This window comes from Oryctolagus cuniculus, chromosome 8, assembly GCF_051225735.1.
Source record: "Oryctolagus cuniculus isolate XC-2025 breed Fujian yellow rabbit chromosome 8, ASM5122573v1, whole genome shotgun sequence".
In the NCBI taxonomy this organism is placed as follows: Eukaryota; Metazoa; Chordata; class Mammalia; order Lagomorpha; family Leporidae; genus Oryctolagus; species Oryctolagus cuniculus.
In genome coordinates, this window is record NC_142874.1 from 68,255,730 (window position 1) to 68,273,967 (window position 18,238).

The 18,238-nt window shown below is 38.6% G+C and overlaps 1 pseudogene; it reads right to left on the reverse strand.

The window, feature by feature from the left end:
* Positions 1 to 3,908: 3,908 nt before the first annotated feature.
* LOC149125041 (small nucleolar RNA U3) lies at positions 3,909 to 3,981 on the reverse strand (annotated as a pseudogene).
* Between the last annotated feature and the right edge of the window lie 14,257 nt (positions 3,982 to 18,238).

An 18,238-nucleotide genomic window follows, 5' to 3' on the forward strand; every position in this document is an offset into this window, starting at 1 on the left:
CCCTGCCTCAGTTTCCTCATTTGTACAGGACAACAATAATACACTGAATAACGGGATTGGGTGGGAAGGGAGTGATTTAATGTCTTTTTGTAATTTTAAAGCAATTTCTGAAACAATAAGAATTCCAGAAACATAAGCTATTGTTAAGTGTACAATGCAAACCATAATGCCTCTTTTTATTTAATTCACAGGATGGCGGAAGAGAAATAAGTGAGTTATTGGTTGCAATGTACCTCACATAATAGAAAGTGTTCTTTAAATTTAAGATATGATTTTATAGGTTACCAACTTCAAGTGATAAAAATTGATCAAATATGCATTTAAGAACAGATGTGTATATTAATACTAAATTGAGAATTCTCAAGATTGCAGTTTAAAAATCATTTAGCAAACTTTAAAAATGGACTGCCTTCAAGTCAAGCTGAGTAGTATTAAAATTCTTTACTGACTTTGGAAAATCAATTTTAAAATAAATTGTATTTTTTTCTGATATAAAACCATAACTGAAGATAATATAGAGACACCCACAATGTTTTTATTACTAATCCATTTCGTTCCTTCTTATAGTTTTTCAGGATTTATTGCTTATACACATTTAAGATTTTATGTGTACATGTGTGTGTGTTGTTGTATATATACAAAATCCTCTACTCTCACATCATTTCAACAATCCGATGGATTGGGGGAATGAGCCACATGGCACACAGTTGAAAATAATTTCCTTTAACAAGAACCATAGGCTATTTAATGGCTTCCAGTATAGGCATTGACTCCAGCTGTATAGTGTGCTTATATTGACCAGGATGCAAGTAGATAAAATATGTTTAGATTTCCCCAAAGCAAATTATTTGAATTCATAGCCATCTGTCTGAAAGGTAAGAACACTCCAGCTTAGACATACACACTTAATCTGTGTTTATTTTTAAATTTATGAGTGGATAGGTGCAGTCTAATCAACTAAAAATCTCAAATGTTACACATGGACTCAGAGAGAGAGAGAGGTGGGGGAGAGAGAGTAGAAGAGAATTAAGTGGGAGACTGCCTAATTCAGAATTTCCTATACCTGGATCTTTGGTGTCTGTGACCACCAACAGTGTTTCCTCCACTGAAGCAGTCTGGTTTAAGTGTGTCTGGTGTGCATTTTAGCTGACCTGAGGGTTCTGGTAAAGAGATTTATCTGCTAAACGACACACAGACTGCCAGATTCAACATACAACAGCTTAAGTATATAGCATCATACGCTGCCAGCAGTAGGTTATTTGATTTCTTTTCCTTTTAGTCTTTTCTTTTGAGGATGTTCCAAGAATATTGATTACCTGCATTGAAAATTTGTTCTCTCCATGGAGAATTTTATTGCTTCCCTCCTGCTAGTGCTTATACATATTTGATAGATATTTTTATAATAAATAGTATGGTAGAGCTGGAGGTTTGAATAAAATTAATTTTCTCAATTAATCAACCCTCTATTGTTGTCTTCCAATGAATTGTTGGCATTTTTACTTAAAATAATAATGATAATAAATCCATTACCCTTTTTGGAGGAGGTATAAGTGGAACGAGGAAATATACATTATGGAACACACAATGTGCCAGGCAATTTGTTTCTAATTTTACATTTTTGAAAATTTATTTTCTCTAAAATCTTCTAAAATCAAAAAATTACATTATAGGAGTTTAAGCATTTTTGTTTAAAAGCATGTGTGATTTGAACAATTATATGCTTATTATTTCCTTTTTTGTACTAAATATTTTATTTTCAAAGAATTTCAGATTGAGATAAACTGTGTGAAAGACAGTACAAGAATATGTACCCCATACCTTGTTTCTCCTGTTAACATGTTACAATTGTATGGTAATTTTACCGCAACAAATCAGTCAATATTTTGTATTAATATTATTTAAACTCCATTCTTTCTTCAGATAGCTTGGTTTTCACCTGTGTCATTCAAAATACTTGGGAATCCCATTCAGGTCTCCCACCTGAGTGGCAGGAGTCCAAGCAGTCAGAGACCATCTTCTGCTGCTTTACCAGGCACATTAGCAGGGAGCTGGATTAGAAGTGGAGCAGCCTGAACTCAAACTTGTGCTCATATGGGATGCCAGCATCATAGGCACTGTGCTGAACCACATGACCGGCCCCTAAATAAAATACCCAAAAGGAACTTCTAGGGAAGGGCAGGCTTATTTCAGTCTGCAGTTTGAGAGCCACAGTTTAGGAACAGGGTTTCCTATTAGTCTGGTGTTTGGTAGAGCCTAGCCATGGCAAGGCTTGTGTGAAGGAAGCATCACATGGTCAACCAGGAAGCCCAGAGAAAAGCTGGCCTAACTACGCTTAAATAACCAACCACTTCGTGAGAGCCACCTTCTGAGGGAAAGCCCCTAACGACCTAACAAGCTCCCTCCAGATCTGCCTGTCAGATACCATAATTATATACCACCTCCACTCTTCGTCCATCAGCCAGTAGTCTCAGGAGACAACTCCTGCCCAACCCCTAACATAAGCCTTCTTTTGGCGCAGAATCTTATTAAATATATCACACTGCGTGAGTTACAGCGACTCCTTAGCCTCCTTGCACTTGATAGTTTCCAAGGTCTTCATGTTTTTGATGACCTTTGCAGTTTTGAGGATCTGTGGTCAACCCTTCATCCATTACAGTTTGTTTCCTGTTTCCCTTGTGATTAGAATAGGCTTGGGGGAGGAATACTGCAGAGATAAACAGTGATTCGGTGGGCCAGCCAAATGTCTTATCACTGCTTAGGTTGACCGTTTTCAACGAACTGAGAAGATGTTTGGTCATTTACTCCACTGTAAAGTTACCCTTTCTCCTTCTTCCTGTATTTATTGACAAGCAGTTACTATATATATTCTGCACTCAAGGAAATTGCAGTTGTACTTGATCTCCTTAAGAAGAGTGATGGCTCATTTCCTACGTCAGGTTGGCTGGGCCGTAGTGCCCAAATATTTGGACAAACATTATTCTGGATATTTCTGAAGATTTTTTGGATGACATTATCATGTAATCAGTGGACTCTGACTAAAGCAGATTACCCTGTACGATGCAAATTTAAGATCTGGGTAGGGAGAAAATGACATTCCCTGAAACCAAAAATTATCCCTAGCCATCTGGGGAGTGAACCAGAAGAGAGAAGATCTCTCTCTCTCCCTCAATCTCTCTGTAACTCTGACTTTCAAGTAAATTAATAGATCTTAAAAAAAAAAAACAATCCTGACCCTGACCCCAGGCCACTTCTGAAGTCAGACTGCATGCACCTATCTCCTGGAGCTCTGGCCCGGAGCCTACACTGCATGTTTTGGATTTGCCATTGTTCTACAATCATATGAGCTAATTCCTCAAAATAAACATTCTCTCTCTTTCTCACTCTTTCTCTCTGTCTCTGTCTCTCTGTCTGTCTCTCTCTCTCTCTCTCTCTGTCTCTGCATGTTGTGCCTACAGACACACACACATATACACATACTTTATTGATTCTGCTTCTCTAGGAAATACATACATAAATTGTTTGAAATTCTATTCCATAAGAATGTGCTTATTTTCTCCTATTTACTAATTCATTAACTTATTTGGATAGTATTGGACCCGTGGATATTTATCTCATATTCTGCGTTATAATAGTCATTTATTTTATTCTTCAAATTGTTCCAGCTCTGGTCATGGCAAGCTCCTGTGTCCTCTTGACAAACTTCTACCTGTGTATGTGTGTGTGTGTGCAGGAGTGTAGTATGTGTTTATATTTTCACTTTTTACTTAAGCACTTTCTGTTAAAAAAAAGATGTTCCAGATTCAACTTATAGTCCTTGCCAAAGTCCTTTAATAACTTCTAAACACAATATATACTGACTAGATTGTAATGATGAAAATAGACATTTGTGTTTATTAGCTAACCAAAAAGAGCAAATTTAAACTATTGTTAATAATAGTTGTTGTAGCAAACTATAGAAATGATCCCTGAAAGTATAGTCTCATAAACAAGAGTGTCAATTTTTAAATCAACAACAGGCGTCACTGTGCACTTAACTCTCCATGTGGGATCTCTGTCCTTAATGTGTTGTACTATGTGAATTAACAGTATAACTAGTACTCAAACGGTACTTTACACTTTCTGTTTCTGTGTGGGTACAAACTGTTGAAATCTTTACTTAATATATACTAAATTCATCTTCTGTATATGGAGATAATTGAAAATGAATCTTGATGTGAATGGGATGGGAGAGGGAGCAGGAGATGGGAGGGGTGGGGTGGGAGGAAAGTTATGTGGGGGAGAAGCCACTGTAATCCAAAATCTGTACTTTGGAAATTTATATTTATTAAATAAAAGTTAAAAAAAGAAAAAAATAATAGTTTTTGTAAGTGGATTTGAGAACTAGATACTATAGAATCATGCAAATAATCAGTGTAGATTAAACTTCTATCAATTTAAAATCATATTTGAAAGATGAAAAAACTGAAAAAAAGTTTAGTTTGCTAGTTGTTTATGGTAAGTTATGCCACATGAAATTCATACATAAATCAGGATGCTGGAGACGGAGCCATTGTCAAGCAAACAAATTTTTTATGAGCCAGTACTGAAAGCATGTTAGGTGTTATTGGTAAGGAGTTGAGACATCATTGAGTCCTATGGCTTTGACATTTCAAGTACTCAATTGGCAACAGCTGAATTACTAGACACATATCTGCATCATTTAGGGGAAACCATGTCTTATACTGAGGCAATGAGAAATGCAAAAGGCACTGTAGGGAGAAAAAGAAAAAGAGCATGGGGGTGGTAAGCAACTGAATTTAGTTTAGAAACAGATGCCACACAGATATAAAATTGAACAACTAGTTTGCATAGTGTAGCAGAGGTATGAAACAACCTGGAAAGGAGTACTGTCCAGAGCTGGAGGAGAAGCTGGGGTTTACTGAGTTGTGGCTGTGAGGTGCTTCAAAGCGGGGCACACTGTCTGAGCTTGAGGGTAATTTATAGGCAACTGGAGAACTGCTGAGGGTGTGCCAAAACCTTTTCCCTTAGAATGCTGAACATTCTTTATTTTTAAAAAATATTTTTTATTATTTATTTGAAAGAGAGTTACAGAGAAAGGTAGAACGAGAGAGAGAGAGAGAGGTCTTTCATTCCGCTGGTTCACTCCCCAAATGACCACAAAAGCCAGAGCTGAGCTGATCTGAAGCCAGGAGCCAGGAGCTTCTTCCAGGTCTTTCACATGGGTGCAGGAGCCCAAGGACTTGGGCCATCTTCTACTGCTTTCCCAGGCCACATCAGAGAGCTAGATGGGAAGAGGAACAGATGAGACTCTAACCGGCACCCATATGGAATGCAGGCACTGCAGGCTGGGGCTTTAACCTGCCATGCAAAAGGACAAATCCTGTGGGAAATAATATATGAAAGACCCAGGAAGAAAGATGTAGCTGTCTCCCATGGTCTTCCTCCTGGTCTCCCATGTGGGTGCATGGCCCAAGCACTTGGGCCATCCTCCACTGCCTTCCCGGGCCACAGCAGAGAGCTGGACTGAAAGAGGAGCAACCGGGACAGAACCGGCACCTGGACCAGGACTAGAACCCGGGGTGCCGGCGCCGCAGATGGAGGATTAGCCTAGTGAGCCTTGGCGCCTGCTGGGAGTAGCTCTTAATAATTATGCAGAGACAGCAGAAGGGAAAAGGGTTGAGTTGTCACCTTGGCTTTAAATGGCTTTGGGAAAATCACTGAAACATAAAATCACTGGATTCTTCTAAAAAGAACAAAGGAAGAAGATCTCCACTTGGATTAAATCACCACCTCCTGCCCTTGTTTGGTCAGCACGGAGAAACCTTGCCAGAGAGTAGGACATGAGTTGCACGCACCGGAGACTGTGGGACAGGCATCATAACCACAGAGCAAACACTGCAGAGTATTACTATAGGTTATAGTACCCAGGATAGGGCTAATGGGTCTTTATTAATGGATGAGGCAACCAGTCAGTGAGATTCGAGCTATCACTCAATCATCTTTGATTAATCACATCATCGTAAAGTTTATGTAATTGCAAACTCTATATATTCCTAGCAACAGTATCAAGAAAATAAAGGTGTTATGTATATATGTTTATTAACTAACCTGTGATATGAGTATATAAAGTTTCATAATGTTATTCAATAGTAAGTTGGGAATAATTCTGATACAGGAGTCAAAGGAATAATGTATTTAAGGAAGATATTTTTACCATCCAAATGAGACTATCTTTGCAATGGGAGGAAAGTTTGGAATTCATGGCACTATCCATGTTTTCTACAAGTACACAAGGACATAGTATTTCTGGGGTAGACTGTAAAACATATTATACAAATAAAAGTAAATTGCATATCTGAGAAAGAATGGGAAGAACTTGAAATGGGCATTCCAAGTAAAAGTAATAATAATATTAAAAATTCTTCATTTTTAAAACCTTAAAGTCCAGTGAAAATAATTTGAGTATATAATTTATCAGATTGCTTTATGTATTGTCAATCCATTTTATATTTTCAGCCTGCAGAGTGTGATTGCAATTGTCACCAACAGCTCTCCCAAAAATAGGATGAATAAGATGCAAGGTGTCCGGCGCATAACAAATCTTCCCAGGCAGACGAATCGATTAATTCACAGGCTTTTATTGGGATTCCGCTCCCAGGTGAGATTCCCCGGTCCCAACAGAGCAACAGAGTGGGGCCAGGGAAGTCGTGCATCAGAGGCTGGGAGGGCTCCTTTTATAGATTCAGGGCATGGGGATTAAAGGTTGAGGCAGGTCTGATCCTCATTGGTTGACCTTTAGGCACCCACGGGGACCTTGACAAGGACTTTTCTTCCCCGGAAGTACAGGTAGGGACTCTCCATTCCCGGAAGTATAGGCCTTCCTTCCATGAGGATCCCAAAGCTACCATGAGAGTCTAAGTACAATGCTTTTCACTGAGACTTTGCCATATACCAGAGCTTTCTAAAATGTGGTGATGAAATCATCTTCCTCATATGCCTCATTCATCTCAACATCTGGAACCTCAGAAACTCAGAAATACCGTGACTTTCTCTCTAATAATAATAGCAACAAATGAAATCTATATATGCGCATAATCTTGTGCAAGTATGTAGTATACATGTACATGTGTACATGTATATCTGAAACTGTTGTTATATTTATATTTAGGGACTGCGCTGAAGTATTCGAACAGGTGGCAGCATTAAAAACATCATGTGTTTGAAAGCAAAAACCCATGTACTCCTAGTTAAGTAATAGCAAGTTGTCTTTACTATGGATCATAAAATAAATGAGGCTATACTAAAGTTTTATAATCAAATCAAGTTGTAATATTCCTGAATTTTCAAAAATTAATTATTCAACACAAACTAATGGCAAAGTTTTTTCTATATTTCTATAACAAAAACTTAATGTAAGTAAAAATTTAATGCACAAAATTAAGAAAATTTTGAAAAGTTCGTATTATAATTAAAGAAACATAAATTATTGTACTGTTATCATTTTTCCAAAACCTAGAAATGTATAACTGGCTCATATCCAAGCTTAAAGATTGCCATAAAATAAAGTCATAATTTTCTACATAAATCCATCTTGGCAGGAGAGTGACAATGAAATAACACAGCTAAGCACAGCTAAGGCATTTTGGTAAAGAATTGATTTCTAACAACCAATGTAGACAGGCTTCAGAATATAAGGCTAGTTTATTTTACATTACTGTCTAAAATTATTATACATTATTAGATAAAATCAGTCAAAAGAAGTACAAAGTTAGAAATTACACTTACTCATGCTACTTAGCTAGATCATGCTTCTCAAGACTATAGGCAAATTGTAAACATCCCTGAAAGTTGAAGGAACTGTCTAGACCCTCCCAACTCAGGATAATCAAGGTTTTTTGGACTTGAAGGTCACGGGTTGATTGCTTCTGGATTTTTTGTTTGTTTTTAAAGATTTGTGTATTTATCTGGAAAATCACAGCCACAGAAAGAGAGGAGAGACAGAGATTTTCTGTATACTGGTTCACTGGTCATTTGGCCAAAATGGCCAGGGTTGGGCCAGACCAAAGCCCGGAGTCTGGAGCTTCATCCAGGTCTCCCTCGTAGGTACAGGAGCCCAAACATGTGGGCCATCTCCCAGCTGCTTTTCCCAGGCCATTAGCAGGGAGCTGAATCAGAAGTACAGCAGCTGGGACTTGAACCAGTACGCATTGTGTCACAATGCCAGCACCTGTTACTGGTTTTGATTTTTCAAACCCTCTAAGAAATTCTTTAGGTTTGAGAGCCCTGAACTGGTGTCAGAACTTTGAGATTCGTGCTCCCACACAGTCTCCTGGAAACTTGCTGCTTATTCTTACCTCCTCAGCTCAAGTATGACCTCTAAACAGCTCCTCCAATTCCCTGTCTGTGAAAGGCTCCTCTGTGTTAGCCTGTATAGATCAGTTTCATATCCTTGGTGTGCTTAATCAAATCAAGTGCTGCATCACCTATCCCTAGCTTAAGTGACAATGTGCTTCTCTGAGGCAAGGAGAATTATTTTTTTCTTTTTCTCTGAACCTACTGCTAGTACAAAACATAACGCGATGAAAACTCTTTTAAAGAAACAAATATTTCTTGAAAATGCTTCTTTGAAAGAATGGCATTCAAATGTACAAATCTAGAGCTTGTCCCTCAATCCTTCCAGCTGTCAGTTATCATAATCATGGTGTGGCCTCGCAATTGCTTCCTTGCAAATTGAATTCAACAAGAAAACGAAATGGGATGGGAAATAAATCATGAAAGATAGAAATGAAATTCATTTAAGAGAAGCAGACTTAGCAAATCAAGTAAGTACTGATCTTTAACTTGTTCTTAGCAGCTCTATAAATTGCTTTTGTTGGTTTTAAAAGCAACATTACTGCCTACTTGCATGAGTAAACTATCCAGGATAGATTCTATTTTGTAACTTGAATATTATATTTATGTGCACAGAAGGTAAGGTGGGCAAGATGTCCTTGTAGGAAATATGCAATTGTGTGTAGGTCGTGAGAAGCTGAGCTGTATGATCATAGTTAGTGCCAAGGTGCTATTGACAGCAAATGTATGTGTGTTTTTCCTGATGACAGTACATGAGCACAATGGTGCCTTGTAATTTCTAAAAAGGCTACAAGAAAGTCATGGAATATAATTTCCATCGTGCTTCCACCTTTTGCTTTGTCCCATTACCCAAGACAAAGGCTGGCCCACGGAAGTGCCTGTCTTCTATCCCCAGTGAACACTGAGCCAAAAAAGACCTGGTGCAATATTTGTTTAACAAATGTCTTGTACTTGAGCCAGCAGGGAGGGGAGATACTCTACATGGCCACATGCCATAAAAAAAAAAATGCCATAGGATTTTTCAACCTGAGCTTTGAAATTACTGCTGGAATCAGTCAAAAAAAAAAAAAAAAAGCATCCCATGAATACCTTGGAACTTTCAAGAGGTTGATCTGCTTCTGTCTGGCCTGTTAACAACTGTGAGGTTGACACATTCAAAGGCTCTGTTTATTGTTTTGTTTATTACCTCCTTTCTTAAAAGAACATAAAATGTAAGTAAGGAAAACCAGCAGCACAGCAGCATACGTTTTGTTTCAGAACAAAGGCATCACTTAGGCAAAAGGCATTACATTTCATTTAAAAATCTACATTAGTTACTTTGGCTTTGTTAAAATTAAGTAGTTACTATCGAATATGTTATATGTCTTTAAGTCTGAGAACAAATTTAGTGTTTGATTAAAAGATATATGAGCAAGTACGGGGATATTATTCAGTAAGCATCTGGCCTAGTCGTGAAATAAGCATCTGTCTTATGTTTACAGCTTAGAATATTTGACTCACTTAAACCAGGTTCTCCAGGTCAGATGTTTTTCTGTAATCACACTGGCCCTACCTGACTTCCAGGGCTGCAGTATAAATCAGGTGGGACCAGGTGTCATCACCTCCCCTACATTCTTCCTTCACTGAGTTCTGGAATGTGCAAACGTGAATAGAGCAGCAAAATGAAAATAGAGATGACAGATGATAGTAACATCATGTGAATTGTTCGTGACATATAAAATCTAAGTTTCTTAAATTTGCTTATCTACCTTGTACAAAATTTCTGTTAAAAACTCCATTTCTTCCATATCTGCCATTCATTAAAGGAAACAATCATCATAAAATCTTTCATCTGTGTTATGCTTTATGTTTCATGGGTCCTGATGTCATTTATTACTCTCAATTTCACTATAATCTAAGCAGCAGATAATTATAGCGCATATACAGGTAGCTGATACCATATTCTCAGAATTTCCTAAGTTCATACTTTTTACTGAGAGTTTAATATGACTGAATTGTTATCTCTTTGATTAGATATGATTTTAAAAAAAGAGCCCAGTTCTCTCACATTTCCATTTACAGACCCCATGAGTACACACTTCTTGTATAATTTTCAATTTTAGTTCTAAACTAAATTTCCAATCTAACACTCATTTTTGTACCTGGTACCATCCACTTCTCTCGAATGCATGCATTTATAGCTTCTCTACTTACTTCCTTATTAATTAATGTTCCTCTGCTCATGATTGTTAAACCTGTGTATACATCTTTTGTCACGCATGGCACCAATTGTCAGTCTTACCAGTGGGAAGTGAATCCTCAGTGGAAATGTGTTCATTTTCTTTCACTCTGCATACTGAACCCTCCATCCCGAGAACTCCATCTGTGCCAAGAGTGCCAAACTCCAACACAACAATTGCTCATCTGCACAATATCAGAATACATTATGAATTAAGATTATTTTGCTGATGAGAAAGCTGGTGTTTGAAGGTTTACATCAGGATCAGATTAACACAACAAATGAATGGAAGGGTTAGGGGGCAAGCACTATGGCGTAGTGGGTAAAGCTGTCACCTGCAGTGCCAGCATCCCATATGGGCGCCAGTTCAAGTCCCAGATGCTCCACTTCCACTCCAGCTCTCTGCTATGGCCTGCGAAAGCAGTAGAAATAGGCCCAGGTCCTTAGGCCCCTGTACCTGCATGGGAGACCAGGAAGAAGCTCCTGGTTCCTGGCTTTGGATCAGCACAGCTCCCGCCTGTTGCAGCCAATTGGGTAGTGAACCAGTGGATGGAAGACCTCTCTCTGCCTCTCCTCTCTCTGTGCAACTCTGACCTTCAAATAAATAAATCTAAAAAAAAAAAATGTGGAAGTGTTAGGATTTGAATTCAAGACTTTCTCTTAAAGCACATGGTGTTGCTCATACAACTTACTTGTTCTCAAATTATAGAGTGTGAACACAAATAAACCAATAAAAAATGTAAAAAATACAAATAAACAATACACATCTGCTGAAATGGTCCAGATGTCCTCCAGTCTGGTAACACCGACGGTCACGTTTTCATTTTAGAATGGAGGAGACCTCCACTCCCATCTTACACAACCCTCTCCCCTCTTTTCCTAGGAGGAGGGATCCGTGTTTATTCATGGGTGGAGTCAGTGTATACTAACATGTTCAGGAGAAGGGTGTGGTTCTGAATCCCCAAGGACAGTGCCAGACATCTGGTCCTGCTTGTGCCTCCTCACACCCCAGCTGCAGGCTGTCACTTGCTTCTCTATGTGTGGGTGGCTGGCAGTAAACTTTTAAGTAGGGCTTATTGCAGAGGGAAAGTCTCATTAGGACCTAGAGATGAGGCCACACACTTCACTAGAGGCATGTCATCATTGGAACCTTGGTCTCTACAGCTGTAGCTAGCTCGGAAAACTCCGGAGCAATAGCCAGTGATGGTGGGCAGGAGTCTGGTTCTTGGACTTCCAAGACAAATCCTTGCAACATCAGCCCAAACGCCTCATCATTCACAATGCATTTGTTATCTGTAAGCCAAATGACTAGGACATGCCCCTTGCTGTAATGATTGTAGGCTCTGATTCTCCTTTTCACTGGACTGCTACCTTTTCTGTGTCCCCAGGTCACCATCATTAAACATTGCAGATCTGGATCTCCTCAAAAGACAAACAAACAAAAAGCCTATGAGCTACAAAAGCCAATCGTTGTGTCGCCAGGAGTGGTGTCAAAGTTTTGAGGAAATCCCTTCCTAACCCCATCCCTCCATCAAATTCTTGCTAGGAATCTTTTTTTTTTCTTCCTTAGTTTAATTTACAGAGTTCTACACATCAAATCTCCAGTCACCTTTTCCAGCCATTTGCATCCCCAGCCATTATCAAGTTGGTTCGGTGTAGAAATCACTAGGTTTCCACGAGTCACTGTGTAAAGGAGATTACTCCTGCTTTTCAGGGCCCATTCAGTCATGGTTTTCCAAATTGGTCTCAGCCTCAGATCTCTGTTGAAGCACTCTTTAGTCTACATTTATTTCAATTCTCTCAAAAATTCATCTGTGACTTTCTGAAAAAGCTTAGGGCATCTGGTGTGTGGGACAGGACGGCTATCAGCATATTTCTCTACTCTAGTGATTTCTACCAGCTCTGCTCTCTGAGATCCAGATCCAGGCAAGTAGAGTTCTCCCCAGAAGGTGCTTTTTGGTGAATGCTATCTCAAGATGTACTTTTTTGGAATTCTTTGTATTTAGTTATTTTATCATTACCATCTTAGTCCATCCAATGCATGTCAATAAATTTTCATCTTAAAAAAGAAATGAATTTCTTCATCTGTTTTCATACAAGTCTGTATCGTAAATACATGTATTGAGGTAGACAGCCATGAGGGAAGTAACAGAATTTCAGCCATGGACTGAGTTGAGTGGTGGGGCCGGGGGCAGGTATCAGAAAATGAAAGAAAGAGAGTAGGGAAGGAAAAGGCAAGGAGAGGCAGGGAAGGGAAGTGGAGGGGAGGGGAAGGGAGGGAAGTGAGGGGGAAGAGGAGAGGGGATGAGGGAAAGAGGAGAAGAGAGCAGAGGGAAAGGAGGAAGGAGGGAAGGGAGGGAGGGAGGAAGAGAGGGAGACTTTTCCAATGTAGACATTATTTTTTAAAGTGATATACTTTTCTATGTGTTTATTTTTGTCTACTTGAACCTCAGAGTGATGGAAAGAGGAAGAGGGAGAGGGAAAGGGAGAGAAAGAGAGAGAGAGAACACTTTCCTATCTGATGGTTCAGTCCCCAGGTTTCCAAATGCCCACAATAGCCAGTGCTGCACTAGGATGAAGCAAGGAGCCCACAACCTCATCCAGGTCTCCCACATTGTAGTAGGAACTCAAATCTCTGGACATCATCATCTGTTCCCTCCAAGAATGCATTAGCCGGAAGCTGGATTGGAAGCAGGGTAGGTGAGACTTATACTGAGTCTCTAAAATAAGATGCAAGTATCACAAATGGTGACTTGAACCTCTGCACACAAAACCTGCCCTCTAATGTAGAAATTTTTAAGTGCCGGAGCAAAGGACAAAGGGATAAAGAAAGAAAAATAAAACTATTTGTATTTATTCATGTATTTATATTTATTTGAGAGGGAGAGAGACAGAAAACTCCCATCTACTTGTTCATTCTCCAAATTCCTACACCAGTTGGGTAAGGGTTGAGGCAGGGGATATAACCCATGTCTCTCATTTAGATGGAAGAAAGTTAAATTACTTGATCATTCACTGCTGCTTCCCAAGGTCTGAAATAGCAGGAAGTTGCAGTCAGAAGCAGGGGCTGAGACTCAAGCCCAGGTAATGGTGATATGAAACAATGGTGTCTTCACTGTTTGGGTAATTGCCCACATCTGCAAAGCTTTTGGAAGAGATAGATGGGGGGAAGCTAAATGTATATACTTTTCACAGGTCTAAAAATGAATAACTCAAAAACATTCTCCAAGATGTAAGTAAAGTGAAATGCCTCTCAAGCACTAGAAACTAAAATTCTTGATAACTTTAATTAATTCTCAATAGTCTATAAAATCAAATTCCAGTTCTGTGAACTCTGCCAATTTATAAATATAATTTTCATAATTTATAACTTTCTATTACAAAATTGATTAATATTTTTATTATCAAACAAAAAATCCATTATATCCCGAATTTCCCTCTTATGCCTTGACATATACCATGTTTTGTCTCATAGTCTGAAACAGATTATCTAATTTATAGTTCAGTTTTGTCTTCCAGGGTAAGTTTAAAGCTAACATTTTTTTTTTTTTGTAATAGGAAGCTAATCTATCTTTATACCAATCTTCAGAATGAAGGTTGCAAATGTTCCAAGGTGACAAAACCACAAAATAGGGTAAAAATTGAAATTTCTATCATTCTGACTTTGTATAAATTAAGAGTGGGAATAGGAGAGGGAAGGGGGAGAAGGGTTGGAGCTGGGCGGGAGGGAGTGTAGGCAGGGAAGCATCACTATGTTCCTAAATCTGTGTGTATGAAACACATGAAACTTATAGAACTTAAATAAAATTTAGAAAGAATGATTTTCACAATTATGTTAATAATGCATCAAATTGTCTTTGAAATTGATCAAGATAAAAAATTTCTGTTTTAAAAATAGAAGTAGCATACAATGAAGAAATTTAAATAGATAATAGCAAGTTACACATTAAAACAAATCAACAGTGTAAAAGCTTAAAAGAAGGTATAGCATTATGACAGATATTACCCATTTTATCAATTTTTTTCATATCCATTTTCACCATTTTTGCAGTTTATGCATATTGTAGCATGTATGAATAATTTATTTCTTTTTACTGCTAATTTATATCCCAACATAGGAATATAGTGCATTTTATTTATTGATGGAAATTTGAGTTTTTTCCACTTCTTGACTATTTTAAATAATACTGGTGTAGACATTCTCATACAAATTTTTGTGTGGACATGTTTTCATGTGTGGACGTGTGTGGAGTAGAATTGCTACATCATTGGTAACTATATGTTTACTTAAGAAACTATAAGACTATTTTTGAAAGTAGCTATACCATTTTACATTTTCACAACTAATGTATAGTGTTCAAATTATGCATATCCTCACTACCACTTATTTTTTTCAACAAAGCTTTTATTTAATGAATACAAATTTCATGGGTACAGCTTTAGGAATATAGGGGTTCTTCCCCCTATACCAGCCCCCCATCCCCACTCCCGTCCCACCTCCTACTCCCTCTCCCATCCCATTCTTCATTAAGATTTGTTTTTAATTAACTTTATATACAGAAAACCAATTCTACACTAAGTAAAGATTTCAACAGTTTGCATCCACATACACACACAACGTATAAAGTACTGTTTGAGAACAATTTTTGCAGTTAATTCTCATAGTACAATTCATTAAAGACAGAACTCCTAAATGGGGAATGAGTGCACAGTGACTCCTGTTGTTGATTTGACAAGTAGTACTCTTATTTACAATGTCAGTGATCACCCAAGGCTCTTGATATGAGCTGTCAAGGTTATGGAATCCTTTTGAGTCCACAAACTCCATCAGTATTAATACAGGGCCTTGAGGAAAGTGGGAGTCCTCTCCTCCCTTCAGAGAAAAGTACCTCCTTCTTTGATGGCCCCTTCTTTCCACTGGGGTCTCACCCACAGAGATCCTTCATGTAGAACATTTTTGTCACAGTGTCTTGGCTTTCTATGCCTGAAATACTCTCAAGGGCTTTTCAGCCAGATCCAAATGCCTTAAGGGCTGTTTCTGAGCTCACCGCCAGTTATTGACGTCTGTCTTTTTCAATGCAGTCGGATTAGTGAGTCTGAAGCAGGTTTCAGTTCTGAGTTGCATTTCCCTGAATGTTAATTTAGTTTGAGCATATTTTCATGCACTTATTGGCCATCTGTATCTCTCCTTCAAAGAACCATCTATTGAGATCATTTATCCATTTAATGTTTTTATTATTTTATTTATTTGAATTGGGGGAGCACTCCCATCCATTGATTTGCTCCACACTGTGCCCAAACCCTGGCACTGACCAGGCTGAAGCCAGGAGCTGGGAATTCAATTCAAGTTTCCAAGAGGAGATTCGGGACCTAACTACTTGAACCATCACTTGCTGCTTTCAAATATGTGCATTACCAGGGAGCTGGACTCTACTAAGGACATGGAATTTAAACCTAAGCACTCTGGTATGGGATGCAGTCATCCCAAATGGCACATAACAGTTCTACAATTCCAGCTCTTATATTTTGGCCTTTGCAAATTTTGAGCTGATGTTTGTTCATGATAAGAGATAGGAGTTAAAGTTCATTCCTTTACTTGTGGATATATAGTAGTTTCTGTACCATCTGTTGCAAAGACTTTACACTGATTGATTGATCATGGCATCCTTTAGGAAAGTTATTTTTCTATAACTTCAATGGCTTATGGCTGGACTCTCGGATTTATTCATTTTTTATTTTTTTTCACCTGTTTGACTATCCTTACACTAGCACCACACCATTTTGATTAACGTATCATTTTAGCAACTTTTGAAATTGACAAGTATACTTAATCAAAATTGTTTTCTTTCTCAAGATTGATTTGGATATTCTGGGTTCTTTGAATTTCCATATTAATTTGAGAATCCATTGGCAAATTTCTGCGAAAATGTCAGGTAGTTGAATGAATCCTTTGATGTTGCACTCAGAGTGTGTGTTTCTGGACATGCACGCATTTGTTCTGGGATGACAAGGGTTTTAGGAGGATTGTTTTAAATGTTCTCTTTTTCTGTTCTCTTTGCTAAGCTCTGCTTCCTTTGGTATTGTACCAGCTCCCCTAACACTGGTTAATTGTTATATTGTTTTTCACAATGTCCTAGAGCATACATTTCTCTCCAATTTAATCAGATCCTTTGCACAGATAGTACTTATGTTCTTTGAGGTTTGTTCTGAAACTAGAAGTGTTCTGCTTGGCAGTCTCCCTCCTACTTATTCTTTGGTAAACTAGCCTGCTTGTAGTTAGCTTGTTTCTCTCATAGTGCTGTCTTCTTCCTCTTAGTTGCTTAAAAACAAACTCTACTGCTTTTGAGAGCTCCATTAGATTTAACTTTCCCACACTTTTCTAAATAATGTTAATCATTTGGGGGAGAATTTCAAAATTTATTTTCTTTAAATCCTGATGTTTTCCCCTGAGAAAAATCTCTGAGCAACCTCTCCTGAGCTTGAAGCTGGAACAATAGCCACTTGGTTTAACTTGTTGCTCTTCATTAAGAAAGGCTATTGTTTTGGGGGAACACTGTTGGTCTGCAACATCCCACAATCAAATAAAATAATTTCCCTTGGGGAGTTATTTTGCTTTCTGGCTTTATGGAACTGCCTTTTCCTTCCCCTAGTCAAAATCTCAGGCCAAAATCTCTGATCCAATACTCCGGGCCTGGGTAGGAAAAGTCTCTAGTGTTCTCTGTGTGTCTCCCCTGCCATGAAATCTCCAACCTAGGAGTGAGCTGGGACAGGGCAATAAAGCTTCCATTATTCTTGGACTAGTACGTCAATAGGTAAGGTCTAGAGCAGCCTCTCCCATGTATAGAGTAGAGCGTCTACAACCTGTAGATAAATAGGGACCATGGATAGGAGTTGATTGAGAAAGGGAGCCCCTCAATTGTTGGCCATATTTACCAGGAAATAATCATTTTCAAATTGGAATTGGAAAGATTGAACATTCTGACTGTAACCCTTGGTTGAGACCTGTGAGTAGAGAGCCTGTTTTCTGATCACAGCTATCCTGAATACATCTTACATCAGAGCTCAGTTGAAGAAGGGGGGGCGGTGAACAATTATCTCATTTGCCACAGACTTTTGCTACTTATCAGTAAATTTTCTTTAATAGTTATCTCTTTAGTTGGTGAATAACATTGATAAAACTTTAGGAGCCTTAAGTGGATATTCTTTGATATTTTTACTCAGCTTTTCTTATTTCACTTGGGAGTGAGTTCATAGTCCTCCTTATACTGCCATTTTGGAAGTCATCATTTTCTCCAATTTGAAGATGACAAAACTAAGTTTAAAACTAGACCTCTCTGGGGCTGGCATTGTGGCAGAGCAGATAGAGCCACCTCCTGGGATGTCAACATTCTATATGGGCACTGGTTTGAGCCCTGGTTGCTCTACTTCTGATCCAGCTCCCTGCTAATGGCCTGGGAAAAGCAGCAGCAGATGCCCCAAGTACTTGGGCTCCTCCCAGCCACATGTGAGAACTGGATGAAGCTCCCAGCTCCCGGTCTTGGCCTGGCTCAACTCTACCCATTGTGGCCACTTGAGTGTACCAGCAGATGGAAGATCTGTCTCTCAGTGTCTCTCCTTTTATCTCTACTTTCAAATAAGCAAATGAATCTTCAATATTTATATATGCAT